This window comes from Hipposideros armiger, unplaced genomic scaffold (genome assembly GCF_001890085.2).
Source record: "Hipposideros armiger isolate ML-2016 unplaced genomic scaffold, ASM189008v1 scaffold_35, whole genome shotgun sequence".
Lineage (NCBI taxonomy): Eukaryota > Metazoa > Chordata > Mammalia > Chiroptera > Hipposideridae > Hipposideros > Hipposideros armiger.
The window spans coordinates 2636733-2662937 of record NW_017731385.1 but is presented as its reverse complement, the minus strand read 5'-3'; the positions used below and the strand labels follow the sequence as shown (position 1 = coordinate 2662937).

Below are 26205 nucleotides of genomic sequence, written 5' to 3'. Positions count from 1 at the left end.
CTTAAGGACATAGGCAAAGAAAATGGCCCTTTGAACTATAAATTTATTTGCACCGAGGAAGCGAAACATTGCACGCCCTTGGCTCCCTCTCATAGGAGAGTCAGAGCCTGCTTGTGACAGCTAGTTCTAATAATAGAAAGGTTTTAAACGTAAGGTAGAAACGCGTTCCAATCAGTGCCTAATCAGGGTTACGCTTTTCACATTCTATTGCATCTGCTTTCACCTCCTGCCTATTATCTGCACAAAAAACAGAAGTGCTTAAGAAAATCCTTGATCTGGGCACGTGTATTTTTAATATTACGAAGTCAGGCCAGTGGCAATAAGGATATTAGGGAAATGACGGAATTCTCCCCCAGCTGGACATGTTAATTGAGAAGCCAAGTTTGGGAGGCAAAGTTCACGTTTGTACAGATGGCGGGACAATGCCGGGTGTCTGCGCAGGTCAGTGTCAGCCCCGATTCTGGCTCTAATGGCTCAGGTCTCTGCTTTCTTCACGTCAGCTGGTCCCTCTGGGCTGCATAGATTGGGGAAGTCTGTCTCTCCATTTTTTTCTGCCCTTGACTCTGGGGTAGTAATTTCTCTCAAGATGTCAATGTGCTTTCTTGAAAAAAAAAATGTGGGGAGGGGATGCAAGTTTCATCTTTTGGGTTGGAGGAAGTATAAATTACATCTCACCCTGCCTTTCCCCTTTAGCCCCCATCAGAAATATAAAGAAAGAGTTACCTCCTTATTTGGGGAGTGGAAAATGTTATAATCAGCTCAAAATAAGGAGTCGAGCCCTTATGGACCCCAGACAGTGGCTGCCCAAATGTGCATCTATTCATCTGGTTAGCTGTAGAATTTATCCACATTACTGGTCAATTTGTCACCTTCCCCTATTACCTTTAGTGTGATTTATACATCAGCTGCCCACCCTTCAAGTACTGTAGGATGGCACCAGCAATCTTTAATAGTTTCAGTTTCCTAAGTGATATAATTATTTGTTATCTCTAATTAAAATGCGGAGTTTGGCTTTCAGTGTGAGTGTGGATGCGAAGGCCGCTTTAATGAAAAGAGCAGCCATGAGCTCTAAATTTCTTCATGAAGGAGATAACTTATGTAATCACGGGTAACCTTTTTCAAGAATATTATCTCACTATTTATAAAACAATGCCTTCTTTACTTTAGAAATTGCCATTTGCATATGAAAAAGCCATGTTTATTGATGCATTTGACTGATGTCCATTTTTCATTCAGGAATGCTCTTTTCAAATCATTCGTATACCATTGAATTTCTCTTTGAAAACTCGAAGCTACAGTCCTTTAAAACATGTTCATATATATGTCTATATGCACATGTTCATAAGTAGCCATTAAGAGAGGTTTCAATGGTTGCTTTAACAATTTCTAGTTTGAAAACCCTTTATGTTTCCAAAACCACTTGTAATAAGTAATGACCCTCTATATTATTTTCCCCTTCGTAAGCACAGACCTAAAATCCTTCTCTTTCAGAGAAGGAAATATATTTGCGTCTAACCGTAAGTTTCAGCTAAAGATATTTCAGGCTCCTACAACAGTATTAGGAGCAGACACTTTCATTTAATTCACTTTTTTTTTAAGTACTTTGAGTCGTTTTGCTAATAAACACATTTGAGGGGAAGAGAAAACACTATACTATTTAGTGAGACATTTGTTTATGAAATGTTTCTCCTGCAGGCAAGTCAGACAGGGTGGAACTATAGGTGTTTTGCAGCTTCTGTCATATAACTAACCGACCAGGTCCCTCCCCAGGCTCTCGATTGGGCCCGGCTGTCGGTTTATAATGAGCCACGATGATGAAACACCACGGTGCCGCCACCACTGGCCACACCGGAAAATGAGTGGATCGGTGTCTTTCTCCTTCCCGTCTTCCCCTTGCTCAAGCCTCCAGTAATTGCCACATCACTCCTAAGGTTTGGTTTGGTTTTGTTTAATTTGAAATTTGGGGCCTATTGGTTGAGCTTATGTCAGTTACTACCCAGCTCTGTCAGTTGCTACCTGTGTGACTTCGGTTTCAATGTTCTTGACTTTTTGGTCAAGATAACCATGATGTCTCATTGGGGGGAAAACTTTTTTTTTTTTAATTGGGGAATTGGGGGAGGGAACAGTGTTGAGAAATTGGGGAGGGGGACCAGCCAAGTTGTTGTTCTTCAATCTTAGTTGTGGAGGGCGCCAGTCGCCATCTGGCTTCCCGTCGGCAGCTCGTGGCCTCTAAGCTCAAGGTGCTGTGTTCAATCTTAGATGTGGATGAGTGTAGCCACCATCCCATGTGGGAGTTGAACCAGCAGCCTTGTTGTTAAGAGTGCACACTCTATCCATTGAGCCATCCGGGCGGCAGCCCAGCTCAAGGTGCCCAGTTCAGTCTTAGTTGCGGGTGGGCATAGCCACCGGGAAAGACTGTTAATGAACTAAGTTTCTTCTATCGACCCAGACACCAAAATAATGAGGAAAGACACTGGTCCTAAGTGATTTAAGTTGGATGAAAAAAATTTAGTTTTATAATTTATATACATGTTCATTGTGGTCTTCCTTATTTATACATATTTTAGATATCGGCTAAGTGCCAGGCACAATGGTAAGTGCTGGAGGAAAGTGAAGATGAGTGAGGCTCTATTTTAGGCCTCAGGAAGTTAGAGAGGAGCTGGTATCTGCTCAGCTGACCCTATCGCCGTGTCAAAGAAGGCTTCATGGCAGAGGGAGACAGCCAGTTGCGTGGCCTTCTCAGTGGAGTTACTGCTTGGCTTGTAAGGCAGGTGGCCCAGTGGTCAGGAGAAAGCTTTCAGGGTCAGATGGCCCGAGTTTAAATCCCGGCTCTGTCAGTTTCTGCCTGTGTGACTTCCGTTTCAGTTGCCTTGTCTGTAAAATGGAGATGCACATAGCTCCCACCTCCCAGTCTGGCCAAGGAGCAATGGATCTGAGTGAGCGTGGAGGGCTGTGAGAAGGACAGAAAGGAGGTACTGTAAACAGTACCGTGAAAACTGAGAGCCGTGGAGACAGGCGGTGCCATCCAAGGCTTTAACCTGTGGCTCTGCTTCCTGACCCATATTTAAAATCGGGGGGGAAATGGCAAACTGCCCAAATCAAGGGGAAAATAGGACAAAACGGAGTTCAATATATATTGATAAAAACAGTATCGGTATTAATTTAGAGAAAACGTCTCGATTTGAGGCAATATTTTTCTGCAGAACTAGCAATTATTTCATTCCAAGTTGTGAATACTATAGTATAATGGGAAAAAACTGTAGATATGGAGAAATTTGTGTTCTCTGGGACTGGAAACATATTCACTTGCTAAAACAGAACTGTAAATTAATGCAAGATTTCTAAGTAGGGTATAAAAGTCATGTATCATTAATATATCATTTATTTCTAAAACATTTGGCTAAGCAGCAGTTAAATCTTAACCATTTGGTTTTGTTTATTTTTTAATGTATTTAATTTTACTTTGATTTATAATGACGAGGCCTAACAGTTTATACTAATGAAGACTAGCAAATATGTCTTTTTTTTTTAATAACGCCTTACTTTTCATAGTGAAAGAAACCCTCAGCTTCAAAGACTTTCATTGGTGTTTGTTCATATTTCAGGACATTGTATCACATCAGATGACCCTATTTTTACAAAATATCGGTGGAGCATTTCAGGGCTCTGGTGTACTCTGCTTCTTTTTATCTTTAAGGATTCAGTCATTTTCCACGTAACATTCCTCTGTCCTTCCCTCAAAGCATGAAATCCATCTCAGCAGACCTCACCAAATACTTTTTCTCATTTAATCATTTAAATGATTCCTGGTCCTTCTGCTACACATTAATGCATTTTGCATTACTGTCAATGGTAAATCTAAGGTATTCTAAAACTAGTTTTAAACTTGGTCTCTTGCAGTAAGAGGGAATAAACATCGTGGCACTATTGTCAGTGTTAATACAAATAACAGAAGCCTTAGCGTACAATTCATTAATACCCTGGGCAAATAGATTAGCATTGATTTGCCATGTACACGGGTTGTTACAGAAACCGTGTTGTATGCGGTCAGTAACAATATAATTACTCTCTGTAAGCATGTCTGCAGACCTGCTCCACATTTCATTATTATCACCACAGCTTCTTCCCATGAAATTGGGAGAGACCTTCAAGTCCACAGCCTCTGACCACAGACCCAAGCAGGGTTCTGTTTAATATTTTGGTCAAAGATCAGTGAGTGAAAGGTTAGGCCAGGGAGAGTGAGAATGGAGGGGTCATCATGCTTGCAGGAGGGGATGAGACTTGATCTTCTCCGGTCTGGAGCGACCAAACCCCAGGGTCACCCATTAGTGATCCCGTCTTTAAGGACTGGGAGATGTCAACAATAAATTCACCACGCCAGAACCTTTAACCCTCTTAATGCTGCAAACACCGGGCGCCAAGGCCGAAACCCAGGAGGGAAGGACTAGGGAGAGTGATTCACACAGTCATCTGAGGGATGTGGCACTTTTGTCCTCCAGGCTCGCCTCTGTGAGAGCCGACAGCAGAGAGAAAATGGGACCGGCGTGGGGTGTCCAAACTTCCCATGCAGACAGTGCATCTATGCATAGGAGGTAGACCTTACATAAAAATGGTGCAAATAGCATTGTTGGATTGTCACATTTCCATCCTGTCCCGAGTGTATCCAAGTAACAGAAATGCTTAATGTAAGATGTGTCTCCCCTCCACGTTTAGAAACAATCAGTCCATTAAAGATAATGGGATTGACATGACATTAGAAAATTTCTTCCTTAGTAAGGACAAGATTAACACAGGGAAGACTATAGATTTTAAGAAAGCCTAATGCTGGAATCTCAGACAGTTTTGGGTAACATACCAATCTCTCCAACAAGCAGTCAACTCCAAATTTGTGGCCAAGATATAAACAGCACGGACAAAGCCAGCTTATCATGCTGCCACAGACATTAATAAAGGGGAGATGGTAGTTTTCCCCCAGTGGTCACTTATGCCATATATTGAAGTATTCTGGGAGCAGTGATCCCCACTAAACGTCTTGTATGCATGCTATAATCAGTTCTGAAATCTAATCATGTGTCATGTATGTTCCTAAATGCTTTTTAAAGGCATCACCCTACCCAACAGATAACAGTGGCTATGCTTACATTAAAATCTGCTATGAACATACTGATGCGATGGACCCAAGTTTTTAAGCTCTTAAAGGAGTTACCCCTTTCCTCAAAAACAGACTTAAGTTCACCTCACTGTTGGGAAGCAGATTTTTGTCAGCATCCCTGTAGCAGATCTGAGGGACTGAGCAAAGCAAGGAAAAACTCACTGTCCAGAGTCAGAGCCAGGCTGTGGTCCCAGAATCTTCACCCTAAAAAGAGGCAGAACCCAAACTAGGAAATAAGTGTCTCTTCCCCAGCCAACCACTATTTTGTGGGCTACTCTGTTCGATAGTGAACCCACGGCATTTTTTTTTCGTTTCAGGTGTACAAAGCAATATAATAGACATTTATATCCTTCACAAAGTGATACCCCCCAATCTACTATCCCAATGACATCACATATCACTGTTACAATTCCATTTATATTCCCTATGCTGTACTTTACATCCTGTGAATATATATATATATACAGGGGTGCAAAAAAAATGTATACAAGTAGACACTTTCCAGCATTGCTCAATCAGTAGTTCGCCATCATCAGAAGTGTCTGGATGCTGATGGGAACCACTTTGAGCACCTCTTGTCATTGCAGAAGTCAAACTTGACTTGTAGTCATCTTTTGTTATCAATATATATTGAGTATTACAATTTTAGTAGTTTTTTCCTTTCTTAAAATGTGTATACATTTCTTTGGCACCGTGTGTGTGTGTGTGATATATATATACATATATGTCATACACACACTATATTTAATTATATTTGACAATCATTATTATTCTACTATAGCTTCAGGTGCACAGCACAGTGGTCAGGCATTTATATAATCTGTGAAATGATCCCCCTGATAAGTCCAGTGCCCATCTAGCACCATACATAATCTTTAGAACATTATTGATTATATTCCCCATACTGTATTTCATATCCCCGTGACTATTTTGTGACTACTACTTTGTACTTTCTAATCTGTTCACCTTCTCCCCCATCCATTCGTCCCTCCCATCTAGCAAACATCAGGATTTTTTTCTATACTTTTGAGTCTGTTTATGTTTTGTTTGCTTGTTTATTCTGTTCTTTAGATTCCACATATAAGTGAGATCATGTTATTTGTCTTTCTCTGTCTGACTTATTCCATTTAGCATAATGTTCTCTAGGTCCCTCCATGATGTGGCAAATGGTAAGATTTCATTCTTTTTTATGACCGAGTAATACTCCATTGTATAAATGCACCACAGATTCTTTATCTAATAGTCTATTGATGGGCATTTCCATTGTTTCCATGTCTTGGCTGTTGTGACTAGTGCTGCAATGAGCATAGGGCTGCATATATTTTTTCAAGTTAGTGTTTCGGATTTCTTTGGATAAATATCCAGGAGAGGAATTGCTGGGTCCTAAGGAAGTTCTATTTTCAATTTTTTGAGGTACCTCCATCCAGTTTTCCATAGTGACTGTACCAGTTCACAATCCCACCAACAGTGCACAAGGGTTCCCTTTTCTCCACATCCTCACCAACACTTGTTGTTTGTTGACTTATTGATGATAGCCATTCTGACCAGAGTGATGTGGTATCTCATTGGGGTTTTTATTTGCATTTCTCTGGTGATTAGTGACAGTGAGCGCTTTTTCATGTCTGTTGGCCATCTGTATGTCCTCTTTGGAGAAATGTCTCTTTACGTCCTCAGCCCATTTTTTTTTTTAAGATTTTATTGGGGAAATGGGGGAGGGGAACAGCGTTGGGGAATCGGAGAAGGGGAACAGACAAGTCGCTGTCCTTTTGTTCTTCAGTCTAGTTGTGGAGGACGTTGCTTCACTGACCCAAGTTGGTATTATCATTGCGCTCTTCCCCGGTGAGGCAGTCGCTCGCTGGCCATTGAACGGCCGCTCACAGCAGCTCACGAAAACTCATGCCCGCTGCCAGCCAGCCCCACTGCAGCCTATGGCGTCGCTGGTGACTCACGGCAGCCCAGCTCCAGATGGAGCTGTTGTTCACCATCTTAGCTGTAGAGGGCGCAGCGTCACTGGCCCTCATGTGGGATCCCAACCAGGGCCCTGCTGCTCAGATCTGGCATCCCAAACCAACTCCTAACCAATGCGCCACTAGACCGGCCCCCTCTGCCCATTTTTTAATTGGGTTGGTTAGTTTTTTTGGTGTTGAATTATATGAGTTTTTTATAAATTTTGGATATTAACCCCTTATCAGATGTATCACTGGAAAATATTTTCTCCCATTTAGTAGGATGTCTTTATGTTTTATTGATGTTTTCTTTTGCTGAAAAATCTTTTTAGTTTCATGTAGTCCCACATGTTTAGTTTTTCTTTTGCTTCCCTGGCCTGAAAGGATATATCAGTGAAAATATTACTCAGGGTAATGTCTGCAAATTTACTTCCTATATTTTCTTCTAGGAGTTTTATGGTTTCAGGTCTTACATTTAAGTCTTTAATCCATTCTAAATTTATTTTTGCATATGGCATAAGAAGGTTGTTCCGTTTCATTTTTTTGCGTGTATCTGTCCAGTTTTTCCAGTATCATTTATTGAATAGACTGTCTTTACCCCAGTGTATATGCTTGTTTCCATTGCCCACTGCTTTTTGAAACCTGTTGGAATATTGGGTGACCACAGTCATTCCCTGTTATTCTTAGTCCCGTCTCTTGAGTTCTGGACCACCTGGTTTGCCTGTGGTTCCAGCATTCACCGAGTCTGGCACTTTTCTTGAATGTCCCAGTTGAGATGATAAATTATATTTTCGCTCTACCTAGAGGTATATTTGAGAAGCCATAGGGTGACAGTGATGACATACATGCTAGGGGCTGAGCAACTCTATTCAAAGGACTGAGAGTCTGCCCCTGACATAAGGCATGTACAATACAGTGGGCGACAGAGATGGGGAGAAGATTTCGGGTATAAAATGCTCCGGGAGCAGAGAGGAACGTGAAGGTGATCTTTATTAGAGAAATTCAGCAAGGAGCTGAAGCAGGAAAAGGAGACAGGTGTGGGGAAGAAACAGCAAGGTCCGTGGGGGAGAGACAGATAGACCAGGACGAAAGACTGGGGCACATGGTGGGGACTTCGAACATGGATGAAGGAGCTCAGGCCTATTCTGTGAGTAGCTGGGAGTCTGAGAGATGTTTAGCAGGGAAGTTGCATAGATAGGTATGTATTTCAGGGAGACCTCTCGTGCCACAATACCTGTATATTAGAGGAAATATTACAGAATGCTTAGGCAGCAGCTGCTACAGACTAGGATGAGAAGAGAAAGACCTTAGTTAGAAGGTTTTCATACCAGGTCAAACATGCACTCATTCAGTCTCCTGAATACCCACCCTTATGAGGCAGGCAGTGTTATCACTAATGGTAGTGGTGGTGGCATTCTTTTAACAAATAAAGAACCAGTCATCAGGAAGTTCAGTTACTTGCCTAGGTAACGGCCAGCAGGTACAGAGCCTGGATTTGAATCCAAGTCTTCTCTGACCCGAAAACCCTCACACACTCTCGTGCAGCACCAAACTGTCAGAGGACCAGAGGCAAGTTAGAGCTCGCGTGCATCTTGACGTATCCAAATAGAATTCCCATTTCGTTATTTCAGGAAAACTCCACATGGCACTTCTGTTTTGTAGTCTATCCAATTCAGTAAAACTTTCTGATTTGCTTTATTTCCTTTAGAAACAATTACTGTATTTCCCCATGTATAAGACACTCCCATGTATAAGACGCACCTTAATTTTGGGGTCGGCGACTCACGGCAGCCCAGCTCCAGGTTGAGCTGTTGTTCAGCATTTTAGCTGTGGAGGGCAGTGTCACTGGCCCTCATATGTGGGATCTGAACCGGGGCCCTCTGACATCCCAAGCCAGTTCTTAACCATCGTGCCACTCGGCCAGCCCTTGAACTCAAGTTTTATTAACTTATTTTTCATCAGCAATTCTTCTTGCCTCGTGCTGAACCATCTTTGTGGACACAGAAATTCCACTTGCCCTTTGCTCTTCAATCCATATCTTCAATTCCCTCTCTAAATCTGGCCATTTTGCTGACTTGCCTCTCATGACTTTCTTCTGCTGTGGCGTTTTCAGTAGGGTTTCTTCTTCCCGTAGCCAGTCTCGGATTGTTTTCTCAGTTGGAGGAGGACCAAACTTTCCATCAGCAGCATGATTTCCATTCACTTTTGCAAACTGGATCACTTTTAACTTGAATTCAGCACTGCACGAAACTCTTTTCTGAGCCATTTCTGGGCAGAACGTGGCAAAACGTAACCTACCGTCATATACCGGTAACAAGTGCGAAACAAGGAGCACAAAGACAGCAAGCGCGAAAAAGCGGGAAATGCAAGTTAAAAAATCTACAGCAATGAGTGCAAAACAAGCACGAAAAAAGCGGGAAATGCAAGTTAAAAAAAAATACAACCACTGTATAAGACACACCCAGTTTTTAGATCCCAAATCTTTCTAAAAAGGGTGCGTTTTATACATGGGGAAATACGGCATGTACCAAAACACAAGGAGCCTTCAGAAAAGTAGTCACGCACACTTGCTGGATTTTAGGAGACATATGAATTCAATGTGCTTTGGAATGAACTTCACAAACCACTGGTGTGTACAACACACCTGGTGAGACCGAGGGATTAACTGAAATAAATACTAGGATGCAGGGGGAAAACCCACAACCGTCAAAGTCTTCCAAAAAGGACAACATCCACACTCAATAAATGGTTTTTTTCTTATCTTCCTTTCTATCACGAGTCGAACAAAAAAAGGAACAAAATTTAAAAACAACAACAGCAAAAAAATCAATGTATCTGAGTTGGCAACTCAACAGGGAAGAAACAAAAAAAAATAAAATCCTTTTATCTATAAACAGTTTCAGAGCCTTGGAAAAGCCTAATGAACTCCCACCCAATTGCTTCTCCAAGAAAACTTCTCCAAGAAATTAATGGGAGGTATTCATTTCTACGAATCCTTGTCTACAGGGAGAGAGAAAGAAAGGAAGAAAAAGAAAGACACTTTGAACCCCTTGTGAAAATATTGATAGACATTCCAAAAAAGACCCAGAATTGTGATTAATTAAAGCCCAATTCCTGGTGAGGTTTGAGGCTATTAAGTACCTCTTACAGACGGGCCGCTCCTTGTCAGCCATACTGTGCATGATGCTGAGCACACCTGTTTATTTTGCTCTCATTACACAAGGCGGTATTTTTGCTTGGAACCATTAGTTCCAACAAATAAAATCCCTATTTTTATTCAGGAACACAGAAGACATGTTTCAATGATTCCGCAAAATGAGAATCAGCACCAAAGACAACAAAATTATGATAACAAATTATATGCACATTCTTTTAAATTTCAAGTAATATTTTCTCCTGAAACTAAATCGTCTACAATGTGTTTCCATTCTCGTAACGTGTGCATTGTTGGGGGTTTTGCTTTCCCCCCAACCTCAAACATCTTTTGAAAATAACACACGTTTTCTAAAACTAAGAAATGGCTCTAAAATGATAGAGAAAAAAATATGCTTGTCTAACCATAATTTTTTGAGAGGAAAAAAAAAAAACCAAGCTGCTTTAAAAAACCGAAAGACAAAGAAAGTATATTTCACAATAAATTATTCATTGCACTCATTTTGGATCAATATTTATAGATATTCACATGCTTTTTATAAAGCTGGGGGGATTCTTTTAAATGTCATAATTTCCTCCTCAAAGGCAGTGTCAGGAGCACAGCCCCATTCCAGAAATGAGCGCGGGAGGCTCACCCCGTTTTCCCCACCTTTTAAGCACCAGGACAGCTGGATACACTGTGGGGTTCTGCCACTATCCCACCTAAACACCTCGTTACTGACCTGCATTGTGCCAAGTGGCCGCACGTTATAGGAACAAACAAACAGGTGGCCCTTTCCCACTGAGTAAGAATGGAAACTGTAGCCAGTACTTGCATTCCCAGTAGTAAAGTGTGGGGTCAGTAGAATTTGCATTGGATCCCATGAACCCACATTCAGCAAGCAATAACGGTTCCTAGAAAGCCTGGTTGGCAGGGGGGTCCTTTATTCATAGCTTTCTGGAGACCTGCTTTATGCCTGTGGTGTGCTGGGGACAAGTCTGAAGATGAGGTTCAGAAAAGAGAGGGGGTCGAATCAGAATGCCTTGTCAATAGCCAGTGTTACCTGCTTCACTGCTTTGAAAATAATATCAAAAGAGTGGGGCTTTTTGTTTGGTTTTTGTTTGGGGGTTTGTTTGTTTTTATTACCTGCTCCTTCCTAATGAAAAACAATCGGGTAGGTAAAAGGACTTTGAAAATTCTAAGCCTAGTGAAAAATCAAAGAAACTATTCCCATTGTTGTTATTGGCTGCACAGCTTTCTTTTCTGTGACATTGAAAAGGTGGAGCCAGTGAAATTGTATAATTGTGGATGGTTTTGTAGGAACCAAAAATGAAGTCTAAATCTCAAAATCCAGGCGATCTCGGTGCAGCCAGATCCCCTCATGTGGGTCTTGCAATCCTTGACCTTCCTGTGTCACAAATGGGGAGGTCCCCCCAAAATAATGGCTGGGCTTTCACAGCAGAGAGAATTCAGCAGTGAGGTAGTATTTACATCTGAAGGGTACCGTGAAAAGCTCCTGCGCCTCTTTTCCTTGGTCTTAAAACAATCACTTCATTAACATGGCTCTTTTCAATAAATGCATTGCTTTCCCAAGTAGTAACAGCAGTTCAGTCACTGACTACATGAGAGTATGTCATCTGGAAGATTTTTTTAATGATTTGAGCCACAGAATGTTCCGGCAATCTTGAGGTTGAAGGGTGTTGCATCCCTGCCAGCAATCACAACTATCAAATAATACCTTTAGACAAAAAACATTGTATGCAAACCTTGATATGTATCAAAAAGGGCGACAACGGCCCTTCTAGAAAAATGATTGATGGTAATCTGAGCACATAGTTTTCCTGAGTAGGGTACAGGCCATCCTCTAATGAATACAGAACAAAGCATTTCAGTTATATTTATTTTTCCAGTGTATAGATCCATCCCCAATTTCAGCTGCCTTTTCCCTCCCTCTTGATCAAAAGACACACCAACTCGGGGCCAGTGCCAGCACACACCCTTTCTATTTCCATCCGTGCCCCCTGTGTCTCCAGAGAGCAGGGATGTAGTTTAGCATCTTGCCTGAAGCCTGCAGCCATTTCCTCCGAGCCTTCCTTACAAGACTCCGATGCCTCAGTGGCTTTCTGCATGAGCAATTCCATCTTTGGGGCACGAAGATTGATTTTCTTTCTTCCTACAAGTGAAAGTCCAGAGTGTGTGCCCCCCTCCTCCCCCAGCCCCCGCTACCCAGAGGGACCGACAATATAACTACAGGATCAACTTGAAAAACTGGTCCAGGGGGAGCCTTCCCACCAAACTCTGTGCTTCTCGCGAGGTTAAGTGCTCCCTGTATCAATGAAGAGCAGCCGCCGCTAACCCGAGTTCCCACAACAGCTGCTCGCTGAATTTTTGTGACCCTTTCTGTCCCCTGCCTAGAAAGTCTGCACAGGGCATATCTGCATTCACGGTGGACTTTTGCAAATCGCATCTTGGTCTAGGGCTGCAGAAAAAAAGAACCAGGTCTTTGCTTGGTTAGGGAATCAATATTGTGGCCATACATACATGCATGCCTTACAAATGTTATTTATGGCCGTTGTTAGCACTCGGACTGCCTTCACATGGACATAGATTGCTTAAAAATAGAAGTTTTCCTGCTCAGAACTAGGAAAGTCCCCTTTTAAAGCAGGCTTGACAGACTTAGGAAAATACTTGGATTTTTCATAGAAACCATTGGGGAAATGGAAAGGCAAATTTCAGTGAGCATCAACAGGAAATCTGTGTGCAAGCGGGTTACTTTTCTGCACTTTAAGAAAGTACTTTTCTGTTTTATGCAAAATATACAATGTGAGTGCACATGAAGTGGGCCAGCCGGATTGCACATATACCAGCAGCGTGGACCTACAAACCTATTTAAAGAAGTGACCATGTTATCTCCCCATGCATGAAATAATGTTATATTGTTTATCAGTGTCAAAGGTGTGAGAGTAACAGTATGCCATACCTCCTAAGCCCTACCTCTATACCAATAAACTGCAAAGGCACGCAAGTTTTTGTTTTGTTTTGTTTTGGTTTTGATTACGCTGTGGTCTCAGCCAGGAAGGGTGTTTGTCATTTTCTCATTATCATTTGATTACTGACATTTTCTAGAAAATAAAAAAGCAAAAACCACCTCATTCTTTAAAACTCAAATTAAGCAAATAAATATTGCCTTGAACCAAGGTGTGGAAATCGGCGATTTCACTTTTTTGAAATACCCACCCAGTGAATTGAAATTTGGTTATGTTGGTATGATATTTGACATTTAAAAAATTAAATTATTACAAGGTGGTCTGTCTTTAAAACCATCATCTGGAACACATATCTTTTGAAAAATAAGTGTTATGTCTTCTCATGATATATTAATATGAAATGTGATTTGTTTATTCACACAATGATGTATTGTATTCTATATTTTGCTTCCTATATGGTAATCACCTTCATACTTTCTGGTACAAGTTACCAAATAAGTATTCTTTATCATTTCAAATGCAGAGCAATCATTTGCATCCTGTTGATCAAGACGCTCTTTACGAAGTCTCAGATTTTCCAATGAACCTCTGGAAATAAAACCTGAAGAAAATGCTCATAAAGTGAAGAAGGAGAGCAAGTCCAACGTCTGGAGATTTAAAAGTCAAATTCCTGTCAGAAGTTATCATGGAGGCACGTGACCTTATTAAGAGAAGTAAGTACATTTATCTTTAATAATAAAAATGGAAGCGCAGGAGAGATTTACTCACCTTCTACTACCGTCATTTGCAAAAATTGGACAAGCAAGCCAACACAAGGAGTGTTGATTTAAACAACATTTGCCCTTTTTTTTTGGCGGTAGGGAGTGGCGATGAAAGGGGCAGATTGACATGATATATGTCAAATATTAGTAGCCTTTTAAGAAGCCATCACCCCTGACCCTTAACCCCTTGCAGATGGCAAAATCAGGTGCAGAGCAAACAGAATTGAGACGATAGTGTGTTGACAGGAGCGAGCAAAGCCCAGCTTTCATCCCTACAGACAACAGGGGTAACATCACATCTTTTCAAACTGACACCTTAATGAATTTAGCAACACCTGAACTTTCTGGCCCTGGGCACCTTTGACCCCAGCAGGTTCTGTCGTGTCAGTAATAATAGGATTCTGGCTCATTCCACAACTCCCATTTCTGATGGCAGAATTACCTTTCGGGCCCTAACAAGTTGACAGGGGTTCACTTTGCTTCCTCTTTTAATGACATCTTCTTTGCAGGTGAGCTGGAAATGTAACGACTTCCTTTTTTGTCTTGGAGGATTCCTAAATGTCATTGAGAGACCCAAGACATCTCAATCCCGCTGGGTGCAGACGGGGAGCCCCGGGTTTTTAAAGGTGAAGTGGATCTTGCTAATGAAGAAATACCACTCTTTGTGGGCCATGCAGCTTGTTAGTTTCGAGGTAGGTGAGCGTCACAGGTTAGGGTTCAAGCATGACACAGGGTGTGACTCAGGATGTCATCTTTTATTTATTGGGCTTTTAGAAAACATAATTGAAGGGCCGGGCAATGAAACAGGGGACCCTTTCTGCATTTGGGAACCATCCAAAGGGAACGCTAATGAGAAATCTGCAGCGATGGGGTCCCAATTAGGATAAAGTTCAAATATGTGAACTTGCTCTGTGTGAACAGTATAGCCACCCTGTAGATACAACTGCCTATTCATAGGGACCAGAAACGAGTTTTCTGTGGATCCGGGTTCTTCAGCCATTTGATTTTTCCCATGAGTGTGTGTGACTCAGTAGTCGCACAGTTGTCTCTTTGTCTCATTTCCCTTCTCACACACAATATTAAAGGCAACAAATACAACACTCATGGCTATTAGTAATTTGCACCACAGTGAAGCCCAAGGATGGGGGTGGAGAAGAGTCGTCCCCCCCCCCCGATTTCAAAACTTGTCCATGTTGGAACTTCCTACACATTTAAATCATGTAGACGCGCTCCGTTTGCTATCTCTTTCTGGTATTGCTCCTCCAACTGGTCACCATTTGGGGGAAATATAAAAATGGAAAATCCGATTCCCACAATGACATAAAATCTATGGTGGGTGAATAAAGCCACACCTCCTAGTAAAACCCAACTGAAATGTGGCAGAGCTTGAGCAGCGCTGAAGGGGTTGAAGGGACCCCATCTCAGCTGCCAGCTCAGGGCCACCCTCAAATTACAAAGATGTGCCAATAATGTCCCAGGTTATTAAACGATGATGTCTTCAGCCCGTCTAAGCTAATGAGCAGACCGTATGTGCCTGGTGACACCATTCTCCCTCCCCTTCTTACCCTAAAATCTCTAATTACCAAGACCAAAACTTTGCCCATCCAGCAGGTTCATTTGAAAAAGGCAAGACCTAACCATTTCAAGAGAGGGCCAGCCGGCCATGCAGTTCCTCCATTTCTCCCTCTTCTCTGGTTTAGAATCCACATAGTCTTTAAGTGTGAGGTCTGCCCCAGTTCCCTTTACGGGACAAAAATGATTCATTAAAAGACCAGGATGGTTTCTCAATTAAAACGTTTCTGTGAGTCATGGCCTGCGTGTCATGTTACGAAAAACACACAATTACATTGGGCTATAACAGGTAAAATAATGACTTTTTCACCTGTCAACGGCTAGCTTCAAATTCCCACACATGTAGGCTATTTCTGTTTCATCCATTCTTTGAATTTCAGCTGCTTTGCTTTTCAATGCCTCCGCTTCACTGGTGTCTCTTTTGTGTCTGAGGCTCTCACACTGGGTTCTCCCTCTTTGGTGCTGGCTTTCTTTTCACAGTGACATTTCAACATAAACAGTCAATATTCATTACCTCAAAGGAGACTTCCCTCCTATTGCTGACCAATTAAATACCAGCTGAGATAGGCAGACAAAGGTAACACAAGACAGGCTTCGAGCATACTTTCTGCTCCCTTCAAGGAAGAAAAATTGTCATCAAAACAAAGAAAGCTGGGGATTTAGGGACTATCTCTGTCCAAGAGACACAATTCCGTGGGATATTATGGCTCCTTATCTTTTCATCTGGCATACTGCAGAGTGTGTGTGGGGGGGGTTCCTTTTTTTTTTGTATTTTGTGTGCGTTGTTTTTAATAATTCAGCACCACGCATCTTTGAGATTTCACCAACAAGGACAATCAGCTCTTAATTAGTTCCTGACTGAAGATGGCCGTATTGGCAGAGGCTGTTTACTCAGATGCGGGTGGACCTGACCTTTATTTTCTTCCTCCGCCGGCTAATTTGATTTAGCTTCATTTCTATATTTCCCCACCACACAAGGGCGACTCAGGAGGTGCCACTTAGAACATCTGTTGAGACTGAGCCCTTCAGGGTGAACTCAGCACTGGATGGGGAATTAGTGGGAACGGGTGTGAGACTGTCAGCTAAGTCTGCGAGCTGTGCGCACTTCAGGGGGGGATGTTCTCATGTATTTCCTTGAATCATTAAACAGCTCAGCTCCTTCCCAGCCCATCCACTCCATCCCCCACCCTCACGCACTCTCCCAGACACACTGAAAAATGTAGGGCACTTAGGAAACCGTTTTCTTGGGAAACCTGGAGAGATTTTCTTTTTTAAAAAAAATAATTCTGCACATTTCCAACAATTTCTCGTTTTCTTTTTTCCATAGTTCTGGGCAGCGTGTACATATCAAGCTGCAAGACTTTTCCTTCTCGTAAATGAATTGTTCACTCAATTGGGCCTCGAGAACTTTCCTTTGTGAACCATCCCAAAGTAAGCCATTTATTCTTTCCTAAAATGTTCTCCTCTTCAATTTGCAAGAGAACGACACAGGGTGCTGATTTTTGTATTTGAAATGTAGCCTAGATGCAAAAAGTTGTAACCCAAATTGCTATCAGGGCTGCCATCCACAAATTCACCATTTTCTTAAGGACTGATTTTGATAACATTGTTGTGCTGTGAGTGACCTCAAAGGCAGATTTTACCTATAAAAAATACACACACACCTTCATTTGCATAAACATGCATAAGCATCCTAGCTTTGTCATCAGTTCTAAAAGCCATCACACTATTCTTAAAACACACCAACCAAAGTCACTCTGGCTTATAATCGCCTCAATTTCTTTTAGGAATAGAATTAAAATCAATGATGACTGCTCAAAGCAGTAGATATAGTCCAATATATGAGTGTCGTATCAGTCAGCTGCTTGAGAGAAGTGATTTCCAGTTTAATTTTCTAAGAGTCCCTCCCTTCTTGAATTATTCCTCTGCCTTGTGAAAATATAGGTGCAATTAATTCAAGAAGGTAAACTTTTCCTTTTATAAAGAAAAAAGCTTTAGCTCATAGAAATATTGGCCTTTTTTATTCCCCCCAAACCAGATTAGGAGAATTTAATCATCGGAGAATTTTATTTTCCATTTGTGCTTGCAGCAGCTAGAGGGCACAAAAGAATGCTTTTACCTTGCCTTGTCTTTTTTTAATCACTGAAAGGAACTATATAGACTCAAAAATAAACAAAAATACAGGGCAGGCTGGTGGATTTTATTGCACCTTCCCTTCTTCAGGTGTCAATTTTTCATATTTCCTTGCCAGCAGAAATCCAAAGTGCAGATGACAGTAATATGTCAAAGTGAAAAGTAAATCCCAAAGAATGAGAGGCTAGGATTTGGGCACAATTACTCCATGTTTGGCCCAGCGTTCTGTTTCCGAACTATTTTGTAAAGCTCTTTGTACAAAAGCAGTATAAACACATTTAACCTTTATCATTTTCGCATCTTAAATATCAATGTCAGTTGTAATTCTGCATTAACAGCCTCTATTATTTTTGCACTAATAAGAGGCTTACAAGAATAAACAAGAAAGGCTTGGAGTAACCGATGTGTCAATTAGGAAACAGTCAGCAGTACTTCAAATGAACAATTCCAGCGGATGTCTGCAAGTGGCGTCAGAGTGGAGATGTATGCTCCAAAATTATACTGGGAATCACTTCTCTCAAGTGGAGAGGAGGCTCCAACTCGGCTATAGGTTTTGCAAACCAACCCTGCCACGCATCTCCACACCCCCATCTTGTAAAGCTAGCCACTCATACTCGGTAGCAAGAGGCATTCTTTTTGGGCCATTTATTCGAAAGCGTAATAGTTTGGCATTTTTCTGCAGGAAACACTAATAAACCTCAGGAGGAGTCGCATCTGTTGCTAGCGTACAAGATGGGTTGGGCCTCAATAGCATAATATATATAAACACTTTTTCCCCTAATGAACTGTGCCACCCCCTTAGGCATAAATGAGCTGGATGTGGGTAGAGTGCCATTTGCCAAATTGTAAATTGCCTACATTTATTTTGGGAGTGCACTAAACAGAGTGCTAATTGCCTTGTTTAGCACTTTCCTTTCTTTCATTTGCACTGGTGTAAAATCTTAGTAAATTAACTCAAAGCTTTTATTATGTAGGTAGCATTTGAACAACCAAGAATTAGCGAGGAGGCAGCATGAAAGGACTGATAAAAAGAGGAGTTGGCGCTCCCCATAATGCCATTTATATGTCCCTTGAATTAAAAGGATGGAATTAACTTTTAATCCTTGGGCTTTTTCAAGAACTGACGTTAACGCAGAATGTATTACGCAGCCGTTTTAGTCAAATTTGCTCACTGAAATTGGGTAGAATGTCAGCCACCATGATCGTATGGGAAGAGTGCAGCTCGCTGTGCGCATGTACACAAGTGTGTAGGTTTCAGATTCCTTCTAAATGGCAATTTGTGTGGTTGCAGTCAATTGCATAGTCAAGATTCCGGCTTATTGTCAAAGACAGCGCACTCCAAAGTCATTAACGCCCACTGCTGTGCAGTCGCCTCTATAAAATGAGTTGGGAGTCTCCCTGCGATTGCTAATGGACAGGTGGGCACTTCAGAAAGTCAGCCCCGGGTGTAGCGCAGCCCAGAACGCATGCTGGCAGGGGGACTGGAAGGCAGAGGCCAAATAGCCCCCAGAGGCTCAGGGGCTCGCGCTTGTACAGGTGGCCCCATGTGAGGGGCGCAGTCAGGGAGCCGTGGAGTCTTGGAGATGGAGCACTCTGTGAACAAACAGGGTTTTATTTCCCAGTCTCAGTGTTCTTGGTTCAGCTCCTTTTGCTAGGGTTTCCGGAGCCTTTCAAAGCCACGGTGCACCATCCAAATTCTCCCTTCCTTCAAAAGAAAAGAAAATTTGTCACAAATGAAAAGCAATACATAAATCCATTATCTTTTTTTTTCTTACTTTTTCCTTTAAAAGTTGTGGTTAGAAAGTCAGCTGACATGACAAACAATGATAAAAAAAGTATATTTCAATTTCTTCTGATCATTTTCATTAACCTCATACGGAGATATTTGCAGGTAATTATAGGGACACTAGAGAAGATGCTTGAGATGAGAACACATTCCCTGGCTTTTGAGCAGCTCTCCTGAGCCTTTCTTTTGGTCCACTCTAACTCTAGAAATGTTTGCTCAGGAGAGGCGTTATTTATGTCACGGGGGATGCAGGGGACACGAGTTTACTGGTCCAGACCGAGGCAGTGGGAGGAAGTTTCAGGGCATAGCAAGGTGGTTGGGATCAGCTGTGCTTATGGGGAGTGTCATCGTGAATTTAGTTAGGGAGACAAACTCGAGGGTCTGTGTACTTCCTAGAAATAGTTCCTAGGTATCCAACAGTATCGCAGGAACTTCTTAACAGGTAAGTCATTGATGGCAAAAAGGATTTTGAAGTCAGGCGAACACATGTGGATCCTAACCCGTCCATCAGAGCTGTCATCTCTGGCAAGTGACCGCACCTTTTTATCTGTTTCTTCATCTCTAAAATGGGGTGACGATACCAGTGTGCACATGCCCCTGTGAGGATTGTATGACAAGGCACAGTGTGTACTCAACAAATGTTATTGCCCCTTGGGATCCTCTATTTGTGTTCCGCCTAATCCCACCACTTTATTTAGTTAATGACGCAAAAGTCCTGCTTGGATATTGGAAGATATAGTCATAAAATTACTTTTGTTTTTCCAGTGTAGAACTTGACAATAGAACTCCCTTATAATATCTGAGGAAAGAATAAATCAATGGGAAAAAACTCAGATAATATTTTAAGATTGCATCGGGAATAATAAATTCAATGGGGATAGTAGTCGCCAATATTAATCCCCCCTCTTCTCACCCAGACTTAAAGGCAGCTGGCTTTGCGTATGTATATAATTATAGCAGATGCTGGTGACATATAGATTACACTAGAGGCTTCACGATGAAACATATCTGTGAGGTTTCCAGGCCAGAATGGTGGGAGACATTTCCGATTGCTAACTGGAATTCCATGCACTTCTCTGGATGCCATAAGGTCTACCTATCACTCAACACCAAATTGTGGTTATGTATAAGTGTTGCATGAACTAAGATAGGATTTAATGTGTTTCTGAAACTAATTTACTTGCCCAGGAAACAAATTGATGGCTCAGCTGCTAAACTTTATCTGATTTCCCATTTAAATAAAAAGCATATTGGCAAAAGAAAACTGGTGGAGGAGGAGAAAGCAGAGCAAGAGTATTTTCACCTATGGGGTTTATTTTGTGTTCTTCATAATACCAAGTGTTTCCTAATCTGGGGTGGTTGTCATTTTTCATGGAATGACTTAATGGGATCTATGAAATAGTGCCACATGAAGTAACATGGGCTTCTCAGATCACATGATAATTTATTTATTGACTAATCCTTGATTAAAGCTAATCTCTGCTGAGTATTGGTCTTTAGATCCTCACCCCCAAAAAACATAAACCGATCCCAGAGTCAGCAGTGGCAGTATTTACTCTAATAGGAGATTTGGCCGAAGATTTCAGGAATGCGACTTTCACCAAGGGCAGAAGCACAAGACTGCCATCTATTCTTTAATTAAAGCAATGGAGAGTCTGACTAATGATAGGTTTCTTCTACCATTTCATTCCAATGTGTTTTTCCTTCGGAAATCATTAAACATAGTCTAAAAATTAGTATTTTAGGCTTCAACTTACTATTTTAACCAACCTATAATTTTTATGGGTTTGCATTTTCGTCTCCAAAAAAGGAAATGGTCCTCCTGTTTCTCCGCTTCCTAGTTTTTCCCCTCATCCTCCTTCCTTTTCTTTGAACTAATCTGTGACATTTTAATCAGATGCTGTTAAAGAGGAACTTTAATGGAAACCATTTGGATGAGCCATGACTCTTGTGTTCAAAGAAATAGGTGTTTTGTTTTAGGTTACTTTCCTATCATATTGAATCTTATGACTCCTGGGGTTCAGTCCTTTTTGTATTCATAACTCTGATGACCCATACTCTGCGTCCCTCTTGAATAAACTTGCCAAATGTTCATGAGTGTGGAATGTAATATTTACTAGCTAACTGGCCTTAGTACGTGGAGTTTTTCAAGATCCAAAGCTACCTCAGACAATCAAAATATGGGAATACCCAAGCAAAAGTTTGTTTTTTGTTAAGGAGGAATTCATAAAAATGAGAGTAGTGGATTGAGATACAAAAGTGCTTGTGTATACGTTTTCTCAAATATGCCACTTTTCTTGCAAAAATAAATGTAGCATCAGTTTATCAAGAACAACTTTAAGGCTGCACTTACCTATTGGTTATCTAGCTTGCTGTGTAACATGGGGGTAGTTTTCATCCACTGGGAACCTTCCAGACTTGCAGCCTTAGCAGGATCATGGGTGCTAATCCAGAGTAGAGCCTGAAAGACAAAAACAGTATATATTAACAGAAAGTCCTGTCTATTATGTTCTCAGGCTCTAATCAGAGGACCCAAATCAGATATACTCTTACGTACGATTCTGTGGGTGAGAATCAATAAAGCCCCTTGCAGTCCCAGAAGTTTCCTAACCATGCATTTAGCAGGAGAGAACCCTGAACCACAGCTTCATTAAATATTCAGTCAACTGTGCCAATAAAATAATGTCCAGAGACAGGGCTAAGCTGGCAGGTTGGTCAAGATTGGCTCCGATACTAAGGCAGAGTTCCCGCACAGCCTGACTTCCATGCATGCGTGATACACTGCCTTTCTGACTTGTAAGCATGAAAATACTGTTTAAATGTGTCTTTAAAGTATTATCATTTTGGGTCGTTGGGCAAGTCATGACACATTTTTGCACTGAAAAACATAGAAAAATACGTCATGACTTTCCCGACAACCCAATATTTTCCTCTCTATTCTTGGAGCTAAAGCTAAAAATCTTTGGGTAATTTTTTAATACGATTTATTGCAACGACATCCTTTAACTGCATTGGTTGCTTTTAAAGGGTTTACTCTGCCTTTCTAGTGGGGATTTATATTAAGGGGGAAAAAAATCTCAAATGATGGAAGGCCTTAAACAAAATTATTTCAGTGAGTCATTAGTTACAGTAGTATTATCTTAATAAATAAAACATTTGCTATATAACCCAACTCAGAAGATATTCATGCAGCCAAATAAAAAGTATATTTATAAAGTTTCTAGTACGACACAGTAATACTGACTGCGAAAAAAAGAGTATAACACAATTTATATGTGACACAATCTTGACTCTATAAGGAAGAAAAATAGGAAGATAGAAGAGAATGAACTGTGTGAAAACAGTTATTCTGTTTGAGCTGGAAGCTAAGATTATGTGAACTTTTTTCTACGCTAATATACTTTTCTCTGTAGTAAGTACTTTTATAATTAAACATAAGTAAATAAGTGGAGAGGAAAAAGAATTTTTCACACTGATTGTTCAAAGCAGTGTCTTTTTGGAGATGGGACCACAGTTAATGGCATAGAAAATGGTACGGCCTGTAGGGGCACCTGTCTTCAGCCCTTTGCCTCTTTGTAAGTCCAGAAAAACGCAAGAAGCAGTGAACCATAGGCTTGGAACCTGAGAGCAGACTCCTTTGCCAAACTAGAAACACTTTTGAATTATCTTTCTCTGTCTTCCTTTTCTAAATGAAAATTAGTACAGCTTAAATTTGCAAAGATCTTTATCCTCCGATTTTATTAGGGAAGTAAAATATGTAAGTAGAAAGAGAAGGGGCAGGAAATCATAAAACAAAGAAACAGAACAACCATGTGCTAAAAACTCAGTCTTTCTCGTGACAAAGTCCAGTACCGCTCAGTACTTTTGTGCAAGATTTTCGTTCACATATTTCTTTGCAGGAGGACTATAGCTCCCTATAGCTCCCCTCAACTCCTAGAATGCGTGCCCTCATTCACACTCAAACAGAACTGCCCCAATATTTGTGCAATCAGCAATTCTGGTTTCCTTTAATTGTTCTTAAAGACATTTCTCAAACAATATTGGTGTGCGAGCCTCCTTTAGTTCCCAACTCTCTTTCTTAATGCTAACCCATTCTGCAAGTGAGGAAGCCAAAGCACAGAGATTAAGCCACTGTCTGCAGATCAGAAAGTCAGCAGTGGAGGCGGAGCCAGAATAAATTCCAGCAGTGCTTCCATGAAGGGACGCCTGTCACTTTTAATCTACACGGTTAGAGTTCCCCCTAAGCCCTCAGTCTCAGCAGTACATAGTAAATGAATATTAGATAGTGCACTCACTGGCTGAAGGTGTTAGGGTGCTCTGCCCACCAGTCCAAAGAAAATTAAGCTGATTTGAAGGCAACGTGGTCTCTATTAGGAAAGGGTTAAACACAGATTATGCAAATAAAGATATTGTCATTTGTCCCCTCCGTTCCTTCTGAGGGCTGCTGTGCTGCTGTTTTCCTTCTCCTCCAATTGAGAGATTAACCTGGCCCCAATTGAAATGGCAGCCCATATCCTACCTTTCCTTGATCCCCCAGCATGGCTAATAACAGCTGGGGCCCGCCAAGCAAGCGTCTTTATTTTTCCTTTATTGTTCCAGGCTACACACCCGTGAACCTTCAGCATGTTATGTACTTAACCATGGTCAGGTTGATGTCATTATTTTCTGATTGTCCGGGCGCTCCCGGGGTACTGGCCTGTATTGACAGAGGAGGGCTGGCCTGCTCTTTGTAGGGTAACCTTTGAAAAAGACGCCCCCCGACCACCTGCATGTTTCGCCTAGAGCTGTGACATTGCACTTGGCCGAGCGGTAGGCTTCAAAACACAGATTAGCACCAGTGTGCTGGTTCATCTTGCTTTTTTAATATTCCCTTGGTCTGGTGAGATAAACCTTATCGGTGCCACAAGCAAATGCTTCCCGGAGCAGGTTTTTAAAGATCTTTGCAAGAAGATCTGGGACGTATGCATGGGTCACGTTGTGCTTTGTCTAAGTCGAAGCACAGCTATGTGTTCGCCTCCCTGCCCCTTTTTAGTATTTTTCTTTTTCCTGTTGCCTGTCCACATGTCTAGCTAACCGGCCAGGCTAGCCCAAAGCAGACGACACACGAGCGCAGTGTGACAAGAACAGAGGAGCAAAATGCCACTCCGTGTGAGCCATCTCCACACTTAGGTTTTACAGGCCTATAAAGATAGGTCTACTTGTTATCAGTGCAAACAGGAAAGCGAGCACCAGCCCTCAGCTGCCTGGGGCTTGGATGTAAGCACCCCTGACTACTCCTGCTTCAACTCTGGTGGGTGGGAGACACCTATAAAGATATTAATTAGCCCCAGTTGTCACCAGATGTCATTCACATTCTCTGAGCCGGCTCTGAAATGCTGGGGTTTTTATTAGGGAAGGTAATGTTTATGGCTCTCATTACCGTCTGAATCATAAAAGACCGAAGATGAGATGGGGGAACACGGGGAGAGGGGGAGGGACGTAGTTTTTTCCTTTGTTTATTAACTTTAGGAAATCCAAAAGACCCATGTTTTTTATTTTGAGTGGCATGTTCATTTTGAAGAATTTTGCAAGAGTCTGATGGCATTTACACTCTGAGATCTTTTAAAGTTATAGGACGTGAAATGACTAGTTTTTAATCACATTTCGAAGTTACATGTACGTGCGTAATTCTAATAATGCCAGCCTCGTAGCATTGCTCCGTGCAAAAGAATTCAGTCCTAATTGTTATTGGACTGGGCACTTACTTATGGGATCTCCTGTGACAACAAAAGGAATTAACTGTTTATTCAAAATGGGTGAACAGGACTTCTTAACCAGCAGGGCAGGCCAGCCAAGTGAGGAAGAACATCCCAAAATATCTTATGAACACTTTTCTCCACTGCTTCCCTCCCAGCCCAGCTATTTCCATGCCTCTAGGACTCTTAGAAAATACTTCTGCTAATCTTTCTCTCAGATAAAAGAAAGGGTATCACTCAAAAACATGCTCAGGAAAAAAAAAAAAGTTTAATTTGGGAAAGATTTGCAGGCCAAAATAGCCACTCACTTCCCTTCCAACACTTCTCTGACCTCCTTTTGAAGTGACACCGCCCCCCCTATGGTAATTGTCTGTGGTCCCCAAAAGGAGTTCAGCTTCAACGTGAATCCCCTGACGACGACATCAGTGCGTCTGATTTTCAGTTTCATAAGATCTCGAGTTTTTAAATGATATTCAGATATATGCTGATGCCATCTTTAAAAGATTCCTTTTTTTCCTGTCTGAACTCTTTTAACAAAGGTATTACACTAAGTACAAAAGCTGTCCAATTTTTTCCAACCTTTTGGTTCCTTCTGAAACACAGTCATTTTGTTAGACATTGAAAATGTCTTGATTTAGTTGTCTTGCTATTTTGGGCCTGTCCTGCCCCCTGCAGTGGTAATAAGGATGGGGGTTCCCGCTGGGCCCTGAAGAATACCCTTTCACGGCCGCCACAGAGCTGGCAGCTTTTATTTATGGAGCCAAGAAAATGAATGGGTATTAGTGTCCAAACATTTCAACATGCTCCCGCGGCCATGCACAAAAGGACTGATTTGCAGCAAATTTCCACTTATTTTCCAAAAGTATTTACCTTACCGAAGCTTGGCTGATCGCTATAATGGCAGAGCTGAGGGGGGAAAACAATGACCATTTCAGACCATATATGTGTGTGTGTGTGTGTGTGTGTGTGTGTGTGTGTGTGTGTGTGTGTGTGTGTGTGT

At 41.6% G+C, this 26205-nt stretch overlaps 1 long non-coding RNA gene across 2 annotated transcripts in view; it reads right to left on the bottom strand.

The window, feature by feature from the left end:
• Positions 1 to 17751: 17751 nt before the first annotated feature.
• Positions 17752 to 26205, bottom strand: part of LOC109380350 (uncharacterized) — a 63433-nt gene continuing 54979 nt past the window's right edge. For both annotated transcript variants that reach the window (XR_002123441.1, XR_002123442.1), the window contains 2 exons: positions 21824 to 21931; positions 17752 to 19389 (listed from right to left, as the gene is read on the bottom strand). This is a non-coding gene — a long non-coding RNA (uncharacterized LOC109380350). The remainder of the gene's footprint in view (positions 19390 to 21823; positions 21932 to 26205) is intronic.